This window comes from Nanorana parkeri, unplaced genomic scaffold, assembly GCF_000935625.1.
Source record: "Nanorana parkeri isolate BGI_ZX_2015 unplaced genomic scaffold, ASM93562v1 scaffold12, whole genome shotgun sequence".
Lineage (NCBI taxonomy): Eukaryota > Metazoa > Chordata > Amphibia > Anura > Dicroglossidae > Nanorana > Nanorana parkeri.
In genome coordinates, this window is record NW_017306280.1 from 3,881,107 (window position 1) to 3,883,730 (window position 2,624).

Sequence of the window (2,624 nt, forward strand, 5' to 3'; positions counted from 1 at the left end):
AGATGCGGCGGGCACAGCTGGCTCTGGTGGGGCAGAGCCCGCCGTCAATTAGGCGGCAGGGTGGATCTCAACAGTATTGTCCGACAGAGGAAGCAATAGTCCTCGTGGATGGCATGCCGGCTTTTCTTGCCCCAGCCGGGACAATGAACAAATGATCAGTAGTTCTGATCCCTTCAGGTATGACCTCAGGCAATTTCCCACATCTAACCTGGCAATCCGGTCATCGGAGTCTGAGGAGAGATTAGGGAGCACAATGTCCTGTTGAAGATGAAAGCGCAAGGCCACCTTCGGCACAAACCCCAACATGGGGATTAGGACGACACGGTCAGCCATAAAAACAGTGAAGGGCTCATTGCATCCTAGGGCTGCGATTTCTGATACTCTTCTGGCCGAAGAGACAGCCACGAGAAACGCCGTTTTCAAGGTTAGATACTAGAGAGATGCCTGTTCTCCAAACATATCCGATGCCAGAATATCCAGGGACCAGAGGAAGGTCCCAGCTTCAGACTAATCTCTAATCTTTTCTGCAGGAACTCCAGCACGTGAGCCATCTGGGGCGATTCCGGAGAGAAACCTTGCAACTCTGCAAAGTCCCTAAATTTGGACCATATCCTGCTATAGGACCTGTTGGTGGTGGACTTCCGGGCTTCAAGCAAAGTGGAAATCACACTCTCTGAGCAGCCGTCTCTCAGTGGCCTCCTTTCAAGATCCATGCCATGAGACAGAGTCTCTCGGGCGCTGGGTGGACTAATGGACCCTGGGTCAGCAGGTCCTTCTGTAGCGGTAGGTGATAAGGCTCTCTCACCGATAGTTCCCGGAGAAGGGTGTACCAGGGCGGTCGCGGCCAATTCGGAATCACTGCTTGCACAGTGACCTCCTCACTCTGCAGCCTCTGCAGGAAACTGAGAATAAGAGGCACTGGTGGAAAGGCGTATGCCGTCCCAAACCTCCATTCCAGCAACAACACATGCACCCCACTGCCTCGGGACATGGAAACCGCGAGCAGAATATTGGCAGCTTTTTGTTGGTTGGGGACGCAAATAGATCAATCCGTGGCCGAAATGCCCACCTCGTCAATCTCTGAAACATCCGTGCAGAGAGGGCCCACTCGTTGTTGTCGAAACCCATCCTGGAGAGGAAGTCCGCCTGCACGTTGGCGTGACCCGGTATATATACTGCTGACAGGAGACTCAGGTTCTCCTGAGCCCATATCATGATCGGAGCAACTTCCCTCAGGAGTGTGTAGCTGCGAGTACCTCCTTGTCTTCGGACATATGCCACTGCCGACGTATTGTCCATTCTCAGTCTCACCGAGCACCCCTTGAGGAGGGACCTGAATGCCAGGAGGGCCTGAAAGGCTGCCCTGAGTTCCAGGATGTTGGAAACTACTCCCGCAGCAGGAAACGACCATCTCCCATGGGCCACTTGGTCCAGGCAAACCGCACCCCACCCTTGCTCGCTGGCATCTGAGGTGACTATCACCCAGTTCACTGGCAGAAGGGAGTGACAGCACAAAAGGCTGTGATCCTGGAGCCACCAATTCAAGCTCTCCTTCATGGACGAGCTCAACCGGATCTTCTGATCCAAAAACTCCGTGGACTAGCGTTTCAGAAAACCTACTTAGAAATCCCGGGCTCTCCACTGGGCCCACTTCACCATGGGGGCTACCACAATCATCGTGCCGACCAACCGCAGACATTGTCTGGCCGTCATAAAGGTTGGAGATAGAGCAGCCGCAATCCGGCTGCGAATGACTGGAATCTTCTCCTGAGGTAAAGACACAGAGGCTTCAGCAGTGTTTATGCGAGCACCTAAGTAGACCAGGTCTTGCGTTGGCAGCAGATGGCTCTTTTGCATGTTGGCAAGCCATCCGAAGTCCTTGACCGTCAACAGAACAAGTTGTCTGTGACAGAGCAGTTGTACCTGATCTTGACCGAGTAGTAAGACATCGTCCAGATAGTGGTATATTTGCACACCCTTTTCCCGGAGGAACGCGACTAGGGCGAGGAGAATTTTGGTAAAATTACATGGGGACGTTGTTAAGCCAAAAGGCAGGCAGACGAATTGTAGGTGCAGTTGTGCCACAGCAAAACGCAGAAACTGGTGATAGCGCGGATGCACGGGTACATGATAGGAAGCGTCTTTTAAATCTATCGACACCAGCCAATCTTTGGGCCGCACAATCTTTAATATGGTTTGCAGGGACTCCATCTTGAAATGTTCCTTTAGAACATGATGGTTGAGATGTCGGAGATCTATTACTGGCCGCCAATCTCCAGTCTTCTTTTGGACCAGAAATAAAGGGGAATGAATGCCCCAAAAGCGTTCCTGTGCCGGCACCTCCACCACCACCCCCTATGTCAACAGGGACTGTACGTAAACCCTCAGGATGTCCCTCTCTTCCGTTGAAGATGGAATATGTGTGGGAACAAATCTGGTGCGAGGGGTCTGGCAGAATCGCCAAGCGTGGCCCTCCGAAACGGTAGTGACCACCCACCAGCCCTCCGAAACGGTAGTGACCACCCACCAGTCCTGGATGTGGTCCGCCCAGATCTGTGGGAACCCAGATAGCCTGGCTCCCACGTAGCCGTCTACAGCTTGTTCCCGAAGGGGGATTGCCCCTC